Below are 25,522 nucleotides of genomic sequence, written 5' to 3'. Positions count from 1 at the left end.
AGGAAGAAAAGGGCAAAAATAGAAGCAAGAAAAAAATATTTTCCATGGCAGAAATGCTGCAATTTGAAGCTAAAGTCTATTTTTTTGCTCTTAGTTTCAATTTTTACTAACATGTTTAGTATGGAAAGAATTAACACAATGCTTCTTGATACATTTTCTAAAAGGACAAAACCCAAAACTAAGTTACCTAAAAGAAAACTATCCTGGTTCTTCCATACAAATATGATCCTATTTGTTTTGGTTGAATAAAAAAAAAAAAAATTGGGCTTTTCTGAATACAGTTAGATTAAGTCAAACCTGTCATGATTCAGAAAAACATGAGGTGACTCGGTATAGATGAATATGTTTTCTCCAGGTACTCTGACTCTGATGAACAGAGAAAATAAGTTTTTATATTTCTGAGCAAGATTAAATTTGACTAGAATAATTTTTAGTTAGGAAGCAATTCAGAAGCCCAGAACTATTCATATGAGAACTGTCATAATTTGCTATGACTACTTTAGCTCAAGTCATAAAGTGTTTCATTCTCAGACATCTCTTTCATATGACAACACTGCCAATGGCAGGAAAACATAATAAATAGATCTGTTTTTCAAAGACACAACATCATTCTTCAAGAGAAAGAAGATTATATTATAATAATTGGAAATTATTTTATCTTCAAAAATACATCAAAGCAATGGCATTCGTATATACTCTGAAATACCAATTCAAGATAGAAAGATATACTAAATCACAGACATCTATGATTTAAACAGGCATTTATCAGTTTTAGAAGACAACAGCCTGATCCACAGCAATAGCAAAAAGATAATTGAGTTATCATATTTTTTATCCACAGAGATGACATTTTGAAATATCAAAACATGTACAAAATCATATTTGTATACCAAAAACCTAATAGGATCTGAAATGCATTGAATTAACAAGTTGTAATACAAGTAATGGTAAGAGGTTTTGTGAAAGAGGAGGAATGGATGTTCTTTTCTCCAGAGATAATTGACACTACCACCTAAATAGCAGAGTATAGACCAAGACTTCAAAGAGAGATAGGACTGCTCAAGGGAACGCTTTATTAATCCTCACTACTGAAAAATCGAACTTTTCCTACATCAGTTAGAACTTTTTATCAACATATAGGCTTCATGTTAAGATAATTATTTAAATTTTGCTTATAAAAATAAAAATGAACAAACTGAAGGTTTTCCAGAGCAAATAATCAGTTTTTTCAATTAGACCTTATTATGATTTTGAAGAATTTTCTCTTTCCCATCCCCAAGATTAACCCTGGACATTCTGCCCCTCTCCAATGAGATGGGAATGAATTAAATGAATTTATGTATGCAAATGTCTTGTCAAAGGGGGAAGAAATAATAATGACATTGCAAAAATCATTCACAGGCCAATGTTTAATACATACTTTCAAAAAGCCAAAAATGTTAATTTTAAGTAATTGATAAAACTGTGAGATATACCCGGGAATGGAATGGTATCCAATGTTTTATTTGGAAGAGTTGGCATTGAGCAGAAACCAGAATAGTTATTTATCTTTTGAGGTAGGAGGTTGGCCACAATATGCAGGTTGTGAAGGTAGGTTGAAGGGTTGTTGAAGCATGTGGAAAATCTCTTCATTGCTAATGTTTCCTCAGTGAATTAACAAGCAAAATAATCAGCCCACAGAAAGGGGTGGAGCAGATGTCTTACAGGTTTGCCAAGAGTAGAAAAAGTATCAAATCTTGAGAAGAGGGAAAACGAATTGGCTAGAGAAATGAAGGAGTTTGTTGGCTCCACTGAAGTTTGTTGGTCATGAATCTAAAATGAATCAAGCCAGTCAGGTTGTGTGTTTCCCTCCAGCTATGCAGGTGAAAAGTAGGTGAGGAATTTAATCAGATTCACATTTTTGCCAGTTGAGGAGGGCAGATGAAGGGAAACACTGCAAACCAGGAGAGCATGTATTTGAGGAAATGATTATTAGGTTGGTCCAGGAAATTTAAGTCAGGCAAGGAGAGAAGTGAAGGCAGTATAGGATTGTCAGACAATGAGTCTATGGATTAGAAATCCAAAAGGATTGGAAATATTGTTGGCATCTGGGCACTGGATAGGGTGGACAGGACAGATAGGAAATGACAGCTAAAAGTGGAATGCTTGATTTGAGATTATGGTAATGACTATTGGCAAAGGCAAAAAGAGGATAAAATAACTGGAGTCAAAGAGTCCAAGAAACCGGGGTATGATAGTGTTGGATGTATCATACTTATGGATATCATAATCACAAAGACTTAAGACGTCCACGAATGCTCCTGGTGATGTTGCCTAGGAGTGCAGATCTTTGTGTGCTGTTGGTGTCATTCCCTTGTGTGGCCTCCACACAGGGACAGGGTTACTAAACCAGAGGCTAAAAGAGAGTTCTGCATGTTCTGGAAGACATTTCCCACCTCCCCATCCCTTTTAATAATGCCAGTATTTATAGCTTCTTTGTCACAGTGCTCCTAAAAATCCATCAGGTCTGATTCCATACATATCCTATATTCCCAGTACTTGAATCCTTTAGCTCATTGAGATCTAGACCATGATTTCTTCTTTCTCTCTCCAATTTATTTCAGTTTTATGAAGCTCACACCATTAAGTCCAACCATCTACCAACAATACTTGTTTTGGTCATCCTATGACCTTTCTGTCATTCTCTTTTTTGTCTTGAAATATAATTAATTGGTACTTGCCTGAAAACTCTCTCTTCCCTCCCAAACCACACCTGCCATAATTCTTGCATTTCCATATCCATATCAACTCAAGAAGAGGTAAAAGGACCAATAGACCCACAACCATAGAAAATATTGGAAAATAATCAGATATCTACCCCTAAAAGACATTGAATTGCTAATGGTATTACATTGATTTTCATTAAAAATCAAAACTAATAATTCCTAAGTCACTTAAACTGATCCAGAACATAGAAAAACATAGAAACCTCTCCACCTTATTCAACCAGATAGCATATTCTTAAAACACAAACTGGATAATATTTAGCACACAAGAAAATTTTTGTTCAATATTAAGAAGATAATTTATATGAATTATGAAGACAAGTATAAAATTCTGAAACACGGGCAAATAAAATCTAGAACTATTAAAAAATCTATCATGAAAAATACAAAGGTGGTTAAATATTAAGAATTATACAAATGTCATCAATCATGTTAATGAGTGAAACGTGAAAAAATAAACCATGTGATTTTGATTGATATTGAAAAAGCATTTGATAACATTCAAAATCCATTACAGACTTTTTAAATTGTTTAGCAAGCTTGCCAAAGAAAGAGTTGTCTTGATTTCATAGAGTATCCACTAAAAACCTTCAAGAAACGTCACACCTAACAGTGAAGTATTAGAAACATTACCACTAAGGTGAGCTATGAGATAAGGATATTTAAGAGTGGCAAGTGATACCAAGCAATATATGGAACTATTGGATTACTACATTGTACACTTGAAACTAATATAGAACTTTATGTTAACCACACAGGAATTAAAATTTTTAAAAATGTCTAAAAAGAGTGGCAAATGATAAAAAGGAAGACACGAAATTGTCATTATTTAATAATAGTGTCTACTGAGATAGCACAAAATAATCATTGAAAAAATACTATTTTATTGAAACTGGTTGGAGTGTCCAATAAAAGTCAGTGTTATAAGGTCAATGTAGAAAAAGCTTATTATAAACTATCAATAAAATATGATAGAAAATATACAATTCACCATAGCAACAAAAATATATGAAAAAACTAGAAATCATCCTAAGAAGTTTTCAAACCCTATATCAAAATGTTGGGAAAGTTCCTCTGTTCTGGAAGGACAGATCCTGAAGGGGAGGCACTTGAAGTGGAGGCAGAACACCCTTAATATCACCACTTTAAAAGTGCTTAGCCCAGGGGCGCCTGGCTGGCTCAGTCAGTAGAACGTGTGACTCTTGATCTCAGGGTGGTGAGTTGGAGCCCCATGTTGGGTGTAGAGCTTATTCAAATAGAAATTAATTAATTAATTAATTAATAGGTATATTTACCATATATATATATAAACTACTTAGTCTAGTAGGATTTTTTACCTGATTTTAGGTAATGAAGTATAGTGGCCAATCATGTGGACTCAAAACAGAAAAACTGGGTTCAAATCCTGGCTACACAATATACTAAGTAGGTTTGTTAATTTTACTCTTCAGAGCCTCAATTTTATATTCTTAACAACAAATAGAATGGCAATAATAACTATTTTTATTGGACTGTTACTAAAAGTGAGATATGTCATGTAAATTTATTAGTACGATGTCTGTCACATGGCAATAGTTCAATAACCCATATCATTTTTTTAATGGATTATTACCATATCTTCCTAACCAGTCTCCCTACTGCTACCCTTGGCTCTCTACAGTCTGTTCCTAATGCAGAGTGAACCTGTTAAAAAGTATATTAGATGATAGTAATCTTTGGCTCAGAATCCTTAAATGACTTCCTTTGCATGTGAATAAAAGCAGTCCTTACAATGGACTAAAAGATCTTTTTATTTGGTCCCATGTTCCCTCTCTTCTCCTACTCCACTCCCATTTCTTTCTCAGGAACCTTGAATTTCTGCTCTCTGAGCTCGAAGCCCTCTGCCCTAAGTTTGTTACCTAGTTTGTTACCTCACTTCCTTCATCTCTTTGCTCAAATGTCTCTTTTTGTAGAGAACCTCCCTGACCACCCTATCTAAAACTGAAAAACAAACCAAATCCCAAACTCTCACCCTAACACTCCCTATTCCCATTTTCTTTTCAAATTAACTTTCCATTATTACTATATAATAGGCATTATATATATATTTATTTAAAGGTTTTATTTATTTATTTGAGAGAGGGAGAGCACAAATGGGGGGAGGAGTAGAGGGACAAGCAGATTCCCCTGCTGAGTGGGCAGCCGGCTGTAGGGATCCATCCCAGGACCCCCAAGATCATGAGCCCAAGTCAGACGCTTAACCAACTGAGCCATCCAGGCACCCTGACACTATATTTGATATAAGTAACTATTATTGTCTTCCCTACTAAAGTGTAATCTACATAGGGTCAGGGATCTTCACCTGTTTTCTTCTTTCCTTTCCCCCTTTATCTAGAACCGTGCCTGGCATACAGTACATATTCAATAAATACTTGTTACATGACTATAATGATTGTTATTCCAACATTACAATGAACTGGAGCTATTGAATTTATATCCATGTGTTAAAATGGACTATTAAATATTAAAAATGTTCATGTTTCAACAGCATATTTTTATGATGATTTTATCATTATGCTCCCTTTAATTCTTGGTATATAGGAAAACTACCTTCCAAATGTGGTGGTCCTTGATTATCCTGACCTGTGATTTTATTAATATCTCAGGTAGATCTCTCTCAAATCTCAAATCTCTCAAATCTCAACTATTATTTCTTGATATCAATTTCTTTAAGATCCTATGCTTTCACAAGTTACAATTAAAAGAAAAATAAGGCCTACATTTCAAATGTATTTTCCATAAGTTACTTTGGGAATCAAATGCCAAGATGAAAAAATCAGCCTCAGTGCCTGAGCGAGTGAGCCAGTCCCATCTTAGACAGCAATTTGGCTTGGTAAAGTGTTTCTCTCTATCACTGTAAATACAAATCAGATTCTCAACACCTATCATCAGTCAAGCCTTGGGGGCACAGCTATGATTTGGAGAAGTTCATAGGAAGTTGTGTCGGCCTGGCTCCAGCAAAGGAGCACTGTGATATAAGTAGTGTGAAGAAAGAATAAAAATGATGAAGAACTTCTTAAAGTTCTGACCAAACAATCTGTCAACTTTTGAGGGCATTACAAGATCCAGGAAAAATTGGCCTTTATGTGAAAGGTTAGAAGTCCTCAAAAGATAATATTTTCTGGAGGAAGCATGAACCAAAGCGACTCCACAGAGATTAGAGGATTGTTAGCATTACACACGTGTGAACATTTACAAAAGAAAATGAGCCAATAAATCAGCTTCCTTACCTCTTACTGGCACTGATTAAAACCTGGAGCCCAAATCTTTCAGTGGCATGAGATGATCAAAAGCATTTTTTGGAGTGATGTGTAGATGGTGATTCATAAATGGTAAAGACTGCAATGTCATATGGTAACAAAATCTACTTAACACGATTCTTCCCATACATGGCGGCAATGATAATCCTGATGGAATACACATATGAATTTGGTTGAAATTATTATAAAATTTATCTAATCCATATTCACATGTATTTTAATTGGATTTTCATACCCATTTTCCATTTACCTATATTAAAACTTTTGGAAAATCAGTATTAACTCTGCTTCTACTAATGTTCACCATCATAATACTTAACTAGATTCATTTAAAAGTCTTTTTTTAGGCTCTTACTATCCATTAATAATGTTATTTTAATTTGAATATATTTAAAGTAACCGAAATATTTTGAATTCCCTAGTGCTAGATGAACATAAATCTATAGTCACAGAGTTTTAGAGATAATTGTATGTTAGTAATCTCAACAGTCAGGGTTTGTTCCAATAAACTTTATGCTTCAAACCACTCTCTAGTTCCGTTTTATGCAAATAGTAATCCAAGTGGGAATATGGCAAGTCTCTTGGCCGGAGATAATATGTCTAAGATGGCTTCCTAAGATTTGACTAATACATGCACGCCATAGAAAGTATGCAGTTTACCCAGAATGTGATTGCAGGAGAATATTGGTGCTGGAATTCAGGTTTTATTGAATCAGAGAATATCAGAACAGATTTTGGGGACAACTGTGTTTATTGGTAGTAGCAGAACATTTTTTAATGAAGCAATACCCAGAATCTTAGTTTAATAACCCAAGCTTCTTTTTAACTGAAGTGTGAAGATTGGGAACAGAGGGTAAAGACCGTCCCCCCAACCCCACGTGCCACCGTGCTACCTTTGATACACCCCTCTGTACTTTAGGACTCAATAAAAGATGCTTTGAAAATAGGTTCTCTTCTTAAAATTTATTTTTAATTTTATATTAAATTATTTATTACCTAGAGGTGAGAACAGGTGGGCATGGCAGTTTAATGTCATTATTTAAAAGCTGAAACAACAGAGAAGCCATGAACCCAGATAAATTCCTTAGGATCACATGGCTAATTTTTGAACTGGAATTTGGGCTAGTACTTTTCTCACCACATCAACCCTAAAAAAGGAAAAAAAATGCTTTCTGAAGCAAAGGTAGAACACCCTCATTAGTAATCAAAAAATGCAGATTTAAAAACGAAAATGTCATTTGTTTTTCCTTTTAAATAGGTACTTTTGAAAGAAACACTACTACTTAAAACCTGTTAACAAATACTATTGGTTAACAAATACTATAGGAAAACACCGCATCTTCCAAGATCTAGCCTAGTACTGCCCGATAAAACTTTATGATATTCCTGCTCTGTCTAATATGGTGGCTATTAGCCACATGCAGTTAATGAGCACTTCAACTGTGGCTCACATGACTGAGGAATGAAATAATAATTTTAGCTAATTTACATGTAAGTTCATGTAAATGTGACTAGGAGCCATCAAGAAGGACAGCCCAGACCTAGTCCTTTACTTCCTCTCTATATCATCTCTTACCACACTCTCACCTATCACCTTATGGTTTGTCCATAATAAATTCCAGTTTTATGAATGGAACCATTCCTTTCCAACTCCGAGTCATTCTGTTAGTATCACTCCCTAATTTCTCACTCCCCTACTCCTAGCCAACTTCTACTCACCATTTGTGTTTGATTAGATGATGCTTTCCTTGAGCAGGTGTCTTACTCCTGTAACCCTTTTCTACCTTAATCCTATTTAGGTAGATAGCACTTAATATTCCCTAGGGTAATTATATGTTTGCTATCCCTTTCCGCCCAGGAGTGCTTTATGGAAAAAGCTGTGCCAGTAACAAGCATATGACTTGTCACATGTATTTTGAACAAATGAGTAAATGAATTAATAAATGTTTAAATGTCTACTTAATTGTATTAATCATATTTTTGAAAGTTGGACAGAAAAAAACATGGATGCAATGTTGAGAAATATTGTCATCTCTCAAGCAGAGTAACGACAGGCTAATTCCACACTTCAGTCTAACAATAGTATGATGAATTGATTATTAGGTGGAATATTGCCTAGATATCCATTCTAATAGTCAGCTATGAAGTGATGATGGTCTGGACTAGAGTCATTCAAGTGGCCATGGAAAAGAAGATGTGAGTCTGAAAGACATGTTGATAATTGGGTTGAATAGAACTGAAAAAAAAAAATGAGTAGTCACAAACAATTTCAATATATCTTTCATAAGAAATACAGATAATAGTGATTTCAAACAAAGATATTATATTTGGAAGGTAAATAAAACTTTGGGTGATGTATGATGAAAAAGGATGATGTACAAGTAAATTCAGAGGCATCTCTAAGTGTGAAATGTCTACGTGATAAAGCTGTATAATCAGTTGGTAATACATGACTATTGAGAATGTAATTGGCAAATCAAGCTAAAAGTTGGGGATAGTAAAGCCATATGATTATTTGTGGGGTTTTTTATGGAAATGTGTAGGAAGAAGAAAATAAACTGGTAACTAGGTATTTAAATGTATCCAAGGAAGGAGACAGAAGGAAGTGGAAATGCCAGTAGACTATTTAGAAATATTTTTAAAAAATCAAAAGACTAGTGTTTTAAAGAGGGGGTATGGTTAAAAGTATTGACTTACCCTGAGAAACTGAATTGGAAAAAAGTGAGAAAATGAAATTTGGGTAGATAGAATCTTAGTGGGTGACGTTTGAGACAGCTCTCATTCTTATGCCTTGTGCAAAGAAGAAATACTGACATTCCATACTTCTCAAGTAGTCAGAGGCTTCTATTCCAGATATAAGACCATAAATTCAGAGGCTGGGCTTACTGTTCTCTATTGTATTTGGGACCAGATAAAATTTTTTGTTTTGTTTTTAAGAGATAGAAAATGAAGGTCTAGTAAAAGTTTGCCTCTTAAAGCTTAATACAAATAATTTTAAAGAAAAATTTGTCATTATTTTTTTTCAAAGCTGTGTTTAAAATGGGTCTCTAATACATAGGGTTTATATGAATTTTTTTGTAATAGGTTATTCTCTTAGCCCTCAAGCAAAAACTTATGTGCTAATACTATATTAGGAAATGCTTTTTTCAAGGAAGTCACAGTGAGGGAAAAGGAAAGTGAGAGAGCAAAATTATGGAGGTGAATTACCAACCTTTCTACACTTTCTACACAACCTTTGTATCAAGCACAATTTCACCATCTTTAAAAGGTAGTATGAACTACCAAATCTCAGTCTATTTTGAAGTAAGAAAAGGAGAATTTATATCTCATACTCCCATTTATATTGTCACAGTTTTGCTTCACGAGCTGTTAACATAGCCCCCTCCTCCCCTCAAACACACACACTTCCAAGTGGCCAACAGGCAGTCCCTACTGGGTCCCGTGACATCTCATGTCTCGGAAACAGTAAGAAAATCTCAAGGAGAAAGGCAGAGTGTGCCATGTGGGCATCAAGGAAGATGCAGTAATGTTGGCCCATGAGAAGCCAGTTGCAGTATCTGGAATGGAATAGTCCAAAACTTCAGAGAGAGATCCTACTAAGTGGGTCTTAGATGCCACTAAGACGTATCTGATACAGTTCACAAGACCATCCACTTTACTCTTTCTTCCCTGACCCTAGCACTCAAGGGTGGCATGCATACAGCCTCTAATTTAAGTTCTATTTTTGTGATGGGGTAATTATGGACATGAATGTACAAGTGTGTGAACACAGATATTTTTAGACAATACATATCCTGGGATAGTTTGAGTAAGAATAATGGCCTGACTTTCTTAACTCTGATATTAATAAATGATGGTAATTTTCATACCAGCTTTATTTTTGTATAGCTTAATCTTTGAAATCTTATACTCTTTAGATACATCATTTTTTTAAATATTTGTTTGATCAACATGCATTTCATCAATGTCAAGTGGACTTTTGCTTTTTCCACCCAACAAAATTTCATGCATCTTCAAGGTTAAATTAAAAAGTCACCTTGTCTCTAAGGATGGTATTGTATAGTTGAATCTTATTTTCGTTTAAGTTCCTAAGTCCCTTTGTAAGGAAAAATTGAGGGCAGTCCAAATTACCTATGAAAATAATTTAAATCACCCGCTAGAAATAGTATTAAATTTATACATATTATATTATATATTGTATTGTATTATTACATTATTATGTAATTATTAGTTTGTTTATACAAACCTGTATAAAATCTCCTGAGTCTTGGCCAGTCAGTGTTTTCTGTATGGCTCTGAGTCTCAAGAAAGCCTTAAAATCAGTCACACATCTCTTCTATCATTTTTGCCCTTGAGTTTCAGGCTTACTTGCATCTATTGTTTATTTAATAGAGTCAGGTATGTGACTCAAATCTACCGACCCAGACTTTCTCAAAAAGATTAACCATGTCTCCTTTGCACTTTGGTATCACCCTCTTTATGCTATTGGCAGGCAGTTTATCATACTTATCATGTCTATTTGGGGAGATATGACAGTGAGGCATTTCCTACAGCCATCTCCCATTTGAACATAATATTTTGCCTCCTTAGAGAGACATTAGCATTAGAATTAAAAGTAGGAAAGATTAAAATATAATCTGATAGGAAAGCATCTGGAATAATAACTTGAAAAAAAAAAAACCCAAAACATCCCTAGGTTTCTAGTAATTTGCTAAATAAAGACCCCTCCCCTGACTTGATCTTTTAGTTGCTTACAACTATTTTCCTAGATGGCAAAGCTGAGAACGGAAGCTAGCAGTGGTCATGGTCCTAGGGGAGCTCTGTTTAGTAAATCTTGACTTGACATAGGAGCCAACCCCCTCCAAAGGCTTCTCGGCTGCATTTCCCTACAGCTCTAACGGTACTGTGTTTGGTTCTCTCCAGAATCATCCACCTTGTTGAAAAGTGAGTTCCATGAAAACAGGGAATATCTCTTATATTTGTATCCCTGATGCTCAGCATAGTTTAGAGGATGATAGGTCCTCAATAAATGTTTGAAGATATAATGAAAATTTTTAAATTATGCCATGTTTCCACATAAAATCTTCTCAATTCTCACAATCCTCTCAAAGTATATTATATTAAATTAGATTTCATTAACTGACAATGAGGATAATTTGTGTTTATTTGGTATTTCTAATTGTTATATTATAAAACAGAATTATGCTGAATTTAAACTTAATTCCTAAGAAGCTTTTTAATTTATCATAAAAAAACGAGTGAAGATGTGCCACTTAGATGATTCATTATATTGTTTATGCCCATACTAAGCAAGAAGAGATAATTAAACCCCCTAGTGTGTTCACACAGAGGCTTGATAAATGTTTATTAATTATTATGGATGTGCTATAGATAACAAAAGGCAGTATATATTGGGTCATTTAGAATCAGCTGGTGTCTAGTTTCAGAATTGAATTTTTCTCATTGCATTGCCCTATTGCCTGAATATAGCTTCAACTTGAATAATTAAATCAAGGACTCAAGCAAAACTCTCTAATGCAATCTTGAAAGAGAACATTGTTGAACAACAAGTTCCAGCACCAAACTCTACACTGAATATTTTTAACAGTCTTAGGAAACCATTGGTTTGATAATAGCTACTCCTTGAACATCAGAATTTAATTAGGCAATCTTGTATTGGACACCAGATAAAGTAAATGGATAGTTAGCAACCTTAGATCACATGGCACAAAATAAATCATAATACAAGACTTCTTCCATTTACTTCCTTCCTTCTATAGTGCGATACTAAATTGGTTTGAGATAAATGGTTTCCATCATACGCCTCTGTTGAGGACAAAAAACAGAAAATGACACTATTAATATACTGAAGTTGCCTCATTATTCAGAAAGATTAGAATAAAGAACCAAGATAACAGGCCTGTAGATTGTTTTCCTAGCATATTAGAGGGCTTTGCTAATGACTACAAAGTTTAAGATTATTTATATATATATCACAAAATGTGAGCATGACAGTGGTGTTAAGTAATTAGGAATATGTTTCAATAATATTTAAAGATTTCTTACATGTTTATAATAGTCTTTCTCTTATAATCTTATGAAGTAATTAATCTGATTGTATAGACTTTCCTAATAGATTAAAAGAAATAATATACAAGAATTTTTCAATGAAAATTTTAAGTCAGCCATTTATACTTAATATGTATTATGGAGTAAATTATACATATGACTGTTCATGATTCTGGATAATTATTTCAGGAAGAGTCATTATATTTCCTTTTAAACAGTTGTAATATAGCTGATTAATGCTTTAGAAAAATTAGAGCAGCTCTAAAATAAGTAATCTAATGGGTGATGATAATATTTTTGTTTGCTATCATGTAAGCCAATGAGGTCATTCTCCTTCCTGCAGGCAGAACTCCAAGTTAATATCCTTTTACAGATATGAGTGTCCCTAACCTGGACATAACAAATTGATAATGGAAACTAATTAATGCTGGGAACCCAACACTATTTGAGATATCATTTTTAAGAGTTACTCATCTTCAAAATTCTCCTTCACAGGCAGAATAGCTTAGAGCTTCTATGCAAGAGTTGAGTTCTGAGTGTAATAAAACTTGAGTTTCCTAGGATAAAATTCTGTACAGGAATAAATCTCTTTCAATTTCATAGATGGACAGAAAAATTTAACAGTGCACAAATGCAGTAAATAATCATGAATAAATTAATACAAGTAACTTATTTTCCAGAAAGTTCTTGGCAGATTTTGAAAATCATTTAATCATATCCTCAATTTTTTATTTATATCAGAGCTGTGTGTTTTGTTCATTTTATTTTTTTGTTACCTGAATATATTTTTTGCTTAGCACGCTGCAGGTTAACAGATGCTGGAAGTCCTAAAAACACTAATGTTATTTTCAAGGAAAAGAAATGCAAAGAGTTCTTGAAAGCTATTTTGTCACTTTGAAAGAATTTGAAATAGAAGTTCCAGAGGGGAGAGTGAATTATCTGAGAGAGGAGTGATGACATTGTATTTTCAAATGTGCTGAAGATTAACTGTATAGGAAGAGGTAAAAGCCAGGTAGGTAGATGAGGCTATGCAACCTACTAAATAATTCTGATTATTTAGAATCATTGAGTGTGACATTAACAGATTGACACACTTATTTCACTTCTACAAGAATTTGTATTGTTAAAACCAGTACTCTAACTAACAACAACAGCGTCAACAAAAACCAAACTTACAACCTACAGATCAAAAACCAAACAAGATAGATATTACCCACAAAGAAAATCAACCTACCACACAACAAATGCCGTGGTGATCTTGCTGAGTCAAACCAAACAGTAATTATGAGGGCAGGCATGGAAACCAGCAGACAGAGTTACATTTGATCACACATCAGGCTTTGCCTTTTTTTCTTTCTGTCATAGTCAGGGCCATAATCATAGTGCCCCATTTAGATGCCACGTCTGGGTCAAAAGATGTATTCAGAGATCCAAATAAGCACTCTGAGTAGGAGAAAACTGTTGACCTATGAACATCTTTACTTGCATGTTGATTTTTATTCAACATGTAATTTATTCTGATGTAAAATAGACAATACAGAGTTTGAATCTCTAGAATAATTTTGCAGCAGGAATATGTCCTAATAGTGACATTATTCCAATTATTGTAATTGAACATATTCCTGAACATTTTGGAAATGGCATAGGAAGTAAGTCAAACGGTGCAACGTAGCAGATGAGGCTCAGAAACGGAAGTCTCCTTTAACCTGAAGTCTGTTGCAACTGTGCTTTTCTCATTTTAAAACGTAAGAACTGAAGTATTTCTAAGAACCCTGCAGACTTCCAGATTCAGTGACTGCATACATTTTTCGACATCAGATTTCGGATTTTAAAATATAGGAATACATTTACATTCTTTGTGTTGAAATATCCTAGAGATTAAGTATCATTAGGTATTGTTTTAGAGCATGGTCTCTTCAGTTTTAAGGATTCACTCTTGTATAATTCTATACACTCTGATCCAATTTACTAACAGAGAAAGAGATACAGGGCACTGTGGTTAATTGTAGAAAATGATTGCCAATGACTATTTTCTGAGGTCTGGGAAGCCATCTGAAAGATCAAACAGTACACAAAACTAGGTACAGTGTATTGTAATTAAGCATCACAGCTAATGGCCCTTGAACAAAACTCTGCTGGAAGACACAGTGATTAGAGACACCTGCAGGTTAATAATTAGAAGCATCTGAGCACAGAAGCAATTAATATAGGAAAACTCTCCCAGGAGAGAAAAGGCTGAGTAATAAACAAAATAAGATTCCTTCCAAATTCTCATTTAAAAAAGTCTGTGCTATTAAAGTATCACCAAGTCCAAACTTTTTAAAGAATGCATTAAAATACTTATATGTAGTTGTTCTGAGTATATTCTTTTAAGTTTACTGTACTCGTAAATGTTTTCATTCAGTGTAAGCAGCAATGGTTGTTTTCCTCCATTTACCAAGTATCAAACAATTTGGAGCTATTAAGGATCAGGTATGAGAACCGGTATTAATGATTTGCGAGGCAAAACAAAGACCACTGACGTTGAATTTATATCTAAATTTCTAGAATGTTTAAGAAGGAAGCCTCTAACAACCTGATTTTTCAAATTAAAGACCATACTAACCTAACATGTCTAATGAACTATTTAAAAGTAAAAATTAACTTTTAAAGTGTGACACTGATTTGGTTTTCACATAGAAACATTTGCATCATTTCAGGACAGCATGCTTTTTTTTAATATTCCATAACTACTTTTGGCTACACAGCTGTCATACACTCCTCTATTTTGTGCTGATCATCTTTTAATCTTTATTGTGTATATGTGTATGCATGCCTCATTTCAAAATTCTATCAGTTTTAGACATATTAAATACATAATATTCAATTAGGTCCCACTGTTCATTTTCGGTTGCAAGCTGATTGCAAAAGTAGATGTTTTGAGGGTATATAGCAAAGGCTAATGTATTCCTAAGCAAAATGGAAAAATGATAAACCAGGAAAAAGAGAGACATTAAAGGACATTAAAGGACTGCTCTGGCCATGTGACCTAATCATTAAAAAACACTTCCAGGGGGAAAAAAAATCTAACATTGCAGAAATACGGATTCATGAATTATGTATAGTCATAAAGGCCCTTGGAAAACATGTAAAATTCAAGCCCTAAATCATTACTTTGAGAACTACTTCTATTATTTTTCTTTGTCTTAAAATGAATAATTTGCAACAGAATCCCAATGCATGTATCTCCTACAGCAAAATCTACTTGGTCAAATATGAAAGATATCATATTCTAATTTATTTTCACTTTCACTTTTTTTAATAGTATTATCTTTTGTTCATAGGGACAGATGTTGAGCAGTTTTAGAACACAATGGTTCAGATTTAATTATAATCCAAGTTGACTATGAGCAAACATTATAGACAGTATAAAGGTGCTATAACATATTAGCTTTATTATCATCATATTATCATTATTATTAAATTACTTCTTCAGAATGTCTCTCTTTGTATACAATCCATATCAGATTTGTTCTGTTACTATAGCTCCAGCTTCTTGATCGCCCTTGTTAGCCTTGATCTTCTAGACTTGAAATAACCTCAGAGCCCTTTATGGATACATTCTGTTTGCTAGGCTTATTCATTGCTATGCTTTTTTTTTTTTTTTTAATGTTCCTTAAATCTGAATTTTCTTGTCCTCTTATTTTTTTCAAGAAAGATGTGACACTTACGGGGATCGTTTAGGGATTGTCATCTGGTCTCTAGCACTTTGATACTCAAAGTGATGTCCCATGGGCCTCAGCTGGAAGCTTGCTAAAAATGCAGATTCTTTTCCCTCCAACCCAGACCTACTGAATCAGAGGTTTCACTTGAACAAGATCCCAGGAAATCCAAATGCACATTCAAGTTTTAGGAGCATTGCACTTGACACCAAGTACGTACTGGCTTAAAAATGAATACATGATTTTTCTCCTTTTCCCTACACATTTCCTTTGACTGCACTTTCAATTAAAAAAAGTCATTTGGAAATGGCATGGAAATTCTATAGAGGAATGGAAGTTTACATGAAGGTGTAACTAGAGAAATCACCTGGTGGATTTTTTGCTGAATAAATCTTCCGGCTTGGTTCAATTAAAATTTACATTCAAATTTCAAAATAAATTAGATTTAAATTTAAGAATCTTATTAAATCATTCCCCTCTCACATGTTTATTATTCTAGCTGAATACATTATTTGTTTTGCATTGTTGTTTAATTTTAGAAACCATGATACATTATCTCTCTTTGTAAGCACCCAAAGAGGAAAGGGGAGCATGAAATGAATCATCAGGAGATAAAAACAAACATTTACACTTTCATTTTCACATTATTAACTTGCAGTTTAGAGTTTTCTTTTTTTCTTTTCTTTCTTTCTTTTTTTTTTTTTTTTTGGAAGCTTAGAATTTTTGATGATTATGCTTCAAGACATCAAAGCCTTGTTTTCTTTTCAGCTTCTTTTCTATTTTTATACTATCTGTGGGCATCTGAGTATGCAGAATTATGTCCTAGACTACTTGTTCTCCAATTACAAAAATTTCTTCTCTCTACTGAGTAAATGATAAAGGAAAATAGTGAAAATAAGGAAAATAGTTGTAAGTGAAACAAGGAAAATAGTTGGCAAAATTTTACTTGGTAATTTTGGTTTATAATTTTTTAATATTGGTCTTAGCTCAGACTTTCTTATTCAGTATTACAGTTTAGCAATGATCTGACTTATTGAATATAAAACAAATATCAGATTATTTTTTAAAATTTTATACTTATCTCCATGGGAAATGTTCAAAGAGAGCCTAAAATATTTTCCATTGGAAGCCAGTTACATACATTCATTAGAATGAAAAAGATTAATTTTAGTGAAACAGATTTTGACTTTTCTTTGCTTTTTCTATTCATTTGAATAGTCATTGATAAAGTGGAATAAGATAAGTCTTTTAAGCCAATTTTAGTTTTTATTTCACTTCATTTAAGGCTAGCTGCTTAAGGAACTTTCCAAAACTCCAGTTGTTAAAAATGCTTGAGTAACATTACCATCAGCCAGAATTTAAAAGTTTCTCTTATTTACCTCTGTACCCATTTCTTTTTCTTTCCTTCTTTCTTTTTCTTTTTCCTTCTTTCTTTTTTTTTAGAGTGGGAGGCAGTGGGAGGGGGAAGAAGAAGAGGGAGAGAGAATCTTAAGAAGGCTCCATGCCCAGCACAGAGTTCAACCCAGGGCTCAATCTCACAACCCTCAGATCATGACCTGAGCTGAAATCAAGAGTCACATGCTTAACAGACTGAGCTACCCAGGCGACCCAGTACCCATTTTTTATAAGTTTTCTTGAAGGTTCCCTAAATGAAGTACTCAACGAGTCATGGGGGCAGAATGGGCTGGACTGATTTGTGTCCCCTCAAAATTGATATAATGAGCCCTTAATCCCCAAAGTGACTATATTTGGAGATTGAGCTTTTAGGATGTAATTAAGGTTAAATTAGGCCATGAGGGTGGGATCCTAATATGATAGAATCTGTGGTCTTAGATAAAGAGGAAGAAATCTCCCTCTAGACTTTCTCTACACACACACACACACACACACACACACACACAGGAAAGGCCATGTGAACACAGCAAGAAGGCAGATGTTTTCAAGCCAGAAGAGTGTTCTCACTAGAATCCAGCCATGCTGATACCCTGATCTAGGACTTCCAACCCCAAGCAGTGTGAGAAAGGAAGTTTCTGTGGTTTAAGCCACCCAGTCTAAGGTATTTTGATATGACAGCCTGAATGGACTAAAACCAATTTTGGTATTGAGAAATGTAGTGCTGCTGCAACAAAAACTTAAAAATGTGGAAGCAACTTTGGAACTGGGTAATGGGTGGAGGCTGGAAATGTTCTTTTTTTTTTTTTTTTTAAAGATTTTATTTATTTATTTGACAGAGAGATAGACAGAAGAGCACAAGCAGAGGGAGTGGCAGAGGGAGAGGGAGAAGCAGGCTCTGCACTGAGCAGGGAACCCGATGCGGGACTCGATCCCAGGACCCTGAGATCATGACCTGAGCCGAAGGCAGACGCTTAACCATCTGAGCCACCCAGGCGCCCGAAGCTGGAAATGTTCTAAGGAGCATGCTAGAAATATGAATGCTAAAGGTGATTCTGGTGAGATCTCAGGCAGAAATAAGAAACTTGTTACTGGAAACCAGAGGAAAGGTGACTTTTGATATAAACTGACAAAGAACTTCACTGAACTGTCTTGTAGTTTATTGTGGAAGATAGAACAAACATTGAAATGAGATATTTAGTTGAGATATCCATCTTGGTTCCTCCTGCCTGCTTATAGTAAAATGTGAAAGAAGAGAAATGAGTTGAGAAGAAATTATTAAGCAAAAAGGAACCTAAACTTAAAGATTTGGAAATTTTTTAGTCTACCCATATTGGAAAAAGAGAAAGAGAGAGAGGAAGCATTTGTGTATAAAACACCAAAAGTATGGCTGGACTATCACTTGCTAAAGAATTTATGGGATTATACAAGGAGAAACATTGCCAGTTAGAACTTGAGGGGGTGGAGACAGGATAAAATGAAGGAGGGCTGTAGGACTTCTTGGATTTGACAGGACAGGATGAGAGTGCTATTTAGTTGTAAATAAGCTCTGTTACATAAGAAGAGGGAGAGATGCCCCTGAAGGTGATTCAGAGATCATGAGGACCACATGCTTGGTTTTAACTGGCCAGATGGCCTTTGCCTCTGGGATTGGACCCCAGCCTAGCAGAGCTACAGGAATGAGACCCCCAACTAGGGCCTTGGGAGTGATGCTGCCAGCTCAGTGGGCCTGGAAGGCAGAGCATCAAACCAAAGAGGATTATTCTTGAGCCTTAAGATCTAATGGAACTTGCCCTCTTAGGTTTCACACTTGCTTGAGACCCGTCGCCTCTTTCTTCTTTCCTATTTCTCCCTTTTGGACTTGGAATGTCTAATCAGTGTCTGTCCCTTCATAGTAGTTTGGAAGTAATAACTTGTCTGGTTTCACAGATTCACAACTAGAGAGGAGTTTTGCCTCAGGATGAATCATATGTCCAATCTCATATCTGGTTTATATATTTAGATTAGACTTTAAATTTTGGATGTTAGAGTTGATAGTGAAATGAGTTAAGACTCTTGGGACTGTTAGGGTAGAATGAATGTATTTTGCATACGAGAAGGATATGAGCCTAAGGGGTCAGGGTGGAATGTTATGGACTGAATGCTCATCCAAAATCCATATGCTGAAGCTCTAATCCTCAATGTGACTGTATTTACAGATAAGGCTTTTAGGAGGTAATTAGGATAAATGAGGTCATAAGGGTAGGGTCCTGATCTGTTAAGATCAGTAGCCTTAAAAGGAGAGTGGGGGGGAGAGGGGAGAGAATCTCTCTTTTCTTGTGTACACACCTAGGAAAGGCCATGTGAGCATCCAGGGAAAGAGAGCCATCTGCAAGCCAGGAAGAGAGTTGTCAGCAGAACTTGATCATGCTGGCCCCTGATCTTAGACTTACAGCCTCCAGAACTATGGTAAATACATTTTTGTTGTTTAAGCCACCCAATCTATGGTTGTTTTGTTATGGCAGCTGGATCTGACTCAGAGAGCAGGTATTTATAGAAGATCTACTGTGTGTCATAGAACTTTTGAAGATACAAAGTAGAAAATGGTGGTTAAAAACAAAACAAACAAAACAAACCTGTCTCATAAATTATTTCCTACTAGGAGTAAAAAGGCTCTAAAGAGCTGTGTATCAACTACTAGTTCCTATTTATCACCCTTCCCACCAACTCCCTTCTTTCCCCCACCTCACAGTTCTAAGATATATATATATAAATAATTTTTTTTTTTCCCTCTCTTGACTGCTTAGTATTTCAGAACTTCTACATGGCCATGGAGCACAGAATAGAAAATTAATTAGGCTTGGTTTCTGACCTGATAGCATACTATACTGAAAGAAAAATAAATTTGGCTGTGTATTGTTTGCATATGATTCATATTACCACCCTTTGACCAGAACTCAAATACTTCTGAGAAAAACCTTTAAGCTAACTTTAAACTGGTTTGTACAGAGAAACTTCATTATCACATTTCCTGTTCAGTGCTACTGCTATTAGAAGCTCTAACTTTCACCAAATACTAATAAAATAATACCATTTTATGTTACATGTTCATATTAAATATTTGTGTAATTTGGGAGTCTTGGAAAACATGGAAATATTTAGGTTTTTTTTCACTTTTATGGAAAATATAAAATACTTCTTAGGATTTGGAAATTTTTTTTTTCTAAATTTGAGTATCTTAAAAAATGATAGTATCTGGTAGGAATCTACTTATTGACATTTAGGTCATCATATAGCAACCGTTTGTAGTTTGATTAGGTCAAATTTATTGTTCTGGAAGAAAATGTCAGCAATTTCTAATTGCAGTGAAATAGCAAGAATTTAATAAATTTTACTTCTTGCATGCAATTATTTTGGTTAAGGTCTTATTCCATTGAACACTTGGGCACTTATTTTTGCAGAGTTGAGAGTGAGGTAAAAAATACAGGTGATCTTTACAAGCCAGAAAAGGCAAGGAATGAATCCACCACTAGAATTTCTAGAGGAGATGTAACTTTGCTGACACCCCAATTTTACCACTTTAAAACCCACCTCGATGAGATACTACCTCACACCAGTCAGAATGACTAAAATTAACAAGTCAGAAAACAACAGATGTTGGCGAGGATGTGGAGAAAGGGGAACCCTCCTACACCATTGGTGGGAATGAAAGCTGGAGCAGCCACTCTGGAAAACAGTATGGAGGTTCCTCAAAAAGTTGAAAATAGAGCTACCCTATGATCCAGCAATTGCACTACTGGGTATTTACCCCAAAGATACAAATGTGATCCGAAGGGACACATGCACCCCAATGTTTATAGCAGCAATGTCCACAATAGCCAAACTATGGAAAGAGCCTAGATGTCCATCAACAGATGTATGGTTAAAGAAAATGTGGTATATATACACAATGGAATATTATGCAGCCATCAAAAAATTGAAATCTTGCCATTTGCAATGACATGGATGGAACTAAAGGGTATTATGCTAAGCTAAATAAGTCAATCAGAGAAAGACAATTGTCATATGATCTCACTGATATGAGGAATTTGAGAAACAAGACAGAGGATCATAGGAGAAGGGAGGGAAAAATGAAACAAGATGAAACCAGAGAGGGAGACAAACCATAAGAGATTCTTAATCTCAGGAAACAAACTGAAGGTTGCTGGAGGGGAGAGGGGTGGGAGGGATGGGGTGGTTGGGTGATGGACATTGGGGAGGGTATGTGCTATGGTGAGCACTGTGAATTGTGTAAGACTGATGAATCACAGACCTATATCCCTGAAACAAAAAATACATTATATGTTAATAAAAAATTTTTAAAAATAAAATAAAGTAAAACCCATTTTGGACTTCTGACCTCCGGAATGGACTAAATTTCTATTGTCTTAAATTACTAAGTTTGTAATAATTTGTTATAGCAGCAATAGGAAACTCATACACTCTACATAGCAAGGAAAGGATTCTCACATTAAATCATTAAGCAATTAAGTCACAGAAAGAGTGAATTTGGTTACATAGGTAGCATCTCAAGCAACTGTTCCCATGTAGTCAGGTGATATGTGTTCTTGTCTTACCTCTGTCATTGACTAACTAGGTAACTTTAGGAAGTCATTTCACCTGTCTGGACCATGTGTCCTCTTTGCACCAGCTATGAAGCAATTAAACAAAATCATCATCTCTTAAATTTTCTTTACCCTTTCAAAGCTTTTCCCATTCTTCTTCAATTTAAATTTCAATGGACTTTAATTTTGGTTGTCTGAATTATGGTAAAATAAGTGCATTACTATTGTGTGTGTATGTGTGAGTGTGTGTGTGTTTTTCAAAAGACCATCATTTCCTTCTATCCCCGAGCCTTTGACATGAACTTCTGCGATGGGTTATGGAAGAAATGGTGGTAGAATAGCATCTCCGCTGGCTTGAAAATCAGAGTAGGAGGGCCCTCTTGGCTTTGAAAATCTGACCTCAGACAAAGCCATGCCAACCTAACCTCTGGAACTTTTTATATAGTTTGAGAATTAATGAGGAGCACCCTCAGGATTTCTTAAGAAGATTTCTGGGCAATAATGAATAATTAATTGAAAGAAAAAAAGGGTCATGAAATCTGATGGCAGCGTGATCAGTTATTTCATCTAATAACTTGCAATTTGGCTGTGGAAGATTCTTAATGGTGAGATGAGTGTGGGCAGACAAAAACAGAGTTAATGGCTCTTGGAAGTCAAAGGCACTTTTTTTTTCTTTTATTGGTCTGAAAACAAACAACTAACTTCTACATAGAATGTTTAACCTAAAGCTTTTGTTTAACCTAATGGCACTTAAATTCTTTTTCTCAAATTCCCAGGGTGACTTATCTTCTCAGTCAATCAAATGTGGCTGGCCCACTAACGTGCTCTCCTCTCTAACTTGGGAGTCTCAGGGAAATTGACATTCTTTAGCTTACTTCTGTTATGCTTCTGTTTGGTTCTTTCTCTGTTATATTTATTCAGCTAGTGCCATTCTCTGTTTCAAGGCCACCAGGGTCAATAACCAAATTAGAAGGAGACCAAAGCCTGGTTATTCTGGGTGGTAAACTTCAGAATACCCAGTGTGCCTCTGACAAATAGAAAGAAGGAATGAAGAGAGAAACTCTTTTCGTAGCATTGGCTGCCCTTACGCCAAATGAGCAAATTTTATCAGAAAGCTTTCAGAGCAAAGTATATCTTCAAAGTGTGTGCTACTGCTGTTGTTTCAATTCTTTCAATTTCTGGAACTGACAGTACAAGACGACCAATGGAATCTAGAAGTGCCACAAATTTCCAGAAAGCACATTGTGTTCAGTTCATTCCATAATTTGAAGAACATTTTAGAAAAAAAATTGGAAATTCAAACAAAAAGTTTGTTGACTATACAAGGAGATTTGCTGTTTCTAAAATGCTGAGTGTTCTCAGGAGTCTATATAGATTCCAGACACTACATAAAAAATAAAATAATTCCCATGGTTTACAAGTCATTCAATATACCCTTATTCCGGTTCTGAAATAATTAAAATATTTATGCAGCTTTTTTCCTTGCCCTAGAGCCCATGAACTTTGCCTTAGAAGAGGCTTAAATATTGACTGATCCATTGTAATGTGACATTTATTAACCTATGTAATGTTTAATGTGCATTAAAAGTAATCTTGGTTTAACATTATTCTTCTGAGGAACAAAAAAAATTTTGGATACTTTTTGGTCAGGTAAGAGTTAATAATACAAGATTTGTTTTTCCTATAAAGGATATTTAAAACATTCATATGAATTCTTTGTATGAACAAAGCAGAATACCACTTTTATATTACAGTCTTGAAATTGTCAGCATCTAACAATATTTAGGACTTTTATGCTGCTATTGTTCATTTTGATATAATGAATGCAATTTTGTTGTTGTTGTTGTTGTTGCCCAGACACATTGATGACTTTGGCCTACATAAATATAGAATACTCAACAGATGCAATGGAAAGCAACAGAAGAAAGCATGCAGAAGTCTTAACAGTAAATGTATTTATTTTATAGAAGCAGAAATATATGAAATTCAAAGCCTTAGATCTACAAGTGTGTATATTTTTAATGCAAATCAAACTTGGTGTTAAAGATGCACCTAGTTCTAATTTAAAGCTTGGGGAAAATATATGAGAAAATTTCCTGCTGCCATAGGATTTATTTCTTACCAAAGCTTACACAGATTGTGGCCTTACTGATTTTAAGTTTCAGAAATTCACAAAGAGGTTGACTATTAAATCCTCTTCTTGGAATGCAATACATTGTTTGAAAATATTATAAGAATGTAAAAAGTATTGACCTTGGGTAATTTATATATTTCTTTCTAATATGCAGAGTTCTTTAATTTCTAAAGACTAAAATGAAAATAAAAACGTTGTAATCCACAAATATAACTGCAAAGAAACAAAAATGTTTTTTTCTGAGTGTTAAGGTTATGAATAATTCGTTGTTTCACTGCATTTTCTGAGTGTTTTACGGATGTTTGAGTTGCTTTTGTAATTAAAATTTTCAGGTTACTATCCAAACATCCTATTCGAGTCATATTTTAAGTGTTTCCAGTAAGAACGCTCTAGCTTCTGGTTTGCAAGATCAGGAAAAAAAAAAAAAATCTCACAGGAACACTTTAGTTACTAGGCAGAATTTCTTGCTCAATTTATAAATACCATTTTTGGATTATGCTTCTAAAATTTAAGAGATACAATCTTTGTAGAATATAAGAAAATTAAAAGTTGTTATTCTCTGTTGGTGACTCAATTAATATTTCAGTGACATTTATGACAAATCTCCAGGTGTTACAATTTTCCAAGTTTAGAGCTTTCATTAAAAAAAAAGGAACCAAAGAAAATTAAAAAAAAAAAAATGATGAAGATTTACTGCTGAGCGCTAACCCTGTCATTACTTCCACCAGGTTTGCATCCCTTCAGCCATCTGCAGCCACAGCCCTTCCCTGCTAATTACAGCCATGGCCAGCCCAATTTTGATAGAACCAAAGGCTGGTCTCTTTCAGATCTACTGTTGTCACAGTCAGCCAGACTCGGACTTCCCAGGAAACAAGTTGGCTGCCATTCACAGTCATGCATCTCTCAATAATAGGGAACAATCACAGACGTGTTCCTCAGCTCCCAATTTCCACGAAAAATGTGATTATTTCTTTACAGATTCCACCAATCATTTTCCTAAAGTGAGTTAGTGATTGCTTGAATTTTTAGCTCACTCAGTATTTTTCAAAGACAAAATCCAAACTCCGCAAAGTACAGAGGAATGAAAAATGAGACTAAAGTATAGAGTTATCTAGAGAATTCAAAATAGTGGCTGAGGACCAAGGATGTAGAGAAAACAGTTCCTGAGAAGAGCTGATCATGACATGACCCAGAATGAAAATAGAGTGACTGAGTCATATATCGTTTTCAACTCCAAAACTACTGATTAAGCCTAATGCCTTCATTATTGTTGTTGATCTTTATGGGTATAAGGCTACATAGCCTGATGAAGTAAATCTGTTATTTAGAACTCTCTACATATTCTGTTCTTCTCCAGAAACATTCCCTGAGTTAACCATACTTAATCAAATAAAACTAAATAACTAAATATATTTTATGACCCAATTTTTCTTTGTGTGGTAGATGAGGGAGCAATTGGCAGAGTTCCTTTAATGTCTCCTCATTTAAAAGCCAAAAGAAATTTCTCTCTTATACTATATCCCTAAAATAGGAAAGAAAGAAAGAAAGAAAGAAAGAAAGAAAGAAAGAAAGAAAGAAA

The 25,522-nt window shown here is 34.7% G+C and overlaps 1 protein-coding gene across 16 annotated transcripts in view; it reads right to left on the bottom strand.

Annotated features, from left to right (window-relative positions):
• The window catches only part of ROBO2 (roundabout guidance receptor 2), a 1,625,768-nt gene that overhangs the window by 705,306 nt on the left and 894,940 nt on the right, over positions 1 to 25,522 (bottom strand). The gene's annotated exons all lie outside the window — the stretch shown is intronic.

The sequence above is a fragment of the Phoca vitulina genome, unplaced genomic scaffold, assembly GCF_004348235.1.
Source record: "Phoca vitulina isolate PV1807 unplaced genomic scaffold, GSC_HSeal_1.0 scaffold8, whole genome shotgun sequence".
Lineage (NCBI taxonomy): Eukaryota > Metazoa > Chordata > Mammalia > Carnivora > Phocidae > Phoca > Phoca vitulina.
This window is presented reverse-complemented; position numbering and strand designations above follow the sequence as displayed.